Source organism: Penaeus monodon, chromosome 23 (assembly GCF_015228065.2).
Source record: "Penaeus monodon isolate SGIC_2016 chromosome 23, NSTDA_Pmon_1, whole genome shotgun sequence".
Taxonomy (NCBI): Eukaryota; Metazoa; Arthropoda; class Malacostraca; order Decapoda; family Penaeidae; genus Penaeus; species Penaeus monodon.
In genome coordinates this window covers 40298448-40298764 of record NC_051408.1, presented here as the reverse complement: position 1 = coordinate 40298764, position 317 = coordinate 40298448, and positions in this window count along the sequence as shown.

Sequence of the window (317 nt, the reverse complement as noted above, 5' to 3'; positions counted from 1 at the left end):
TTTCCTTTGCACGCCAAGAAACTTTAATATAAAAACGTAAAAAATAGGAAAAGAGAGGATACCTTTACATGCACTTATTTAGATTCATTGCTTATCCAACATTTCGTAGTTGTAAATATAATAAGTATTTATAGGAGTAACGATATCGGTAATAATATATTTAAACATGGACGATGCTGATAATCAAGTTTGTAATGATAATAGTTTTGAAATCACAGTGATGATAATACGGAGGGTGATATCAGTAAACGAGACTGATAATGAAGACAAATGATAAAATCGCGATGATTGCCATATGGCTCGAAGAGTAAAGCAAC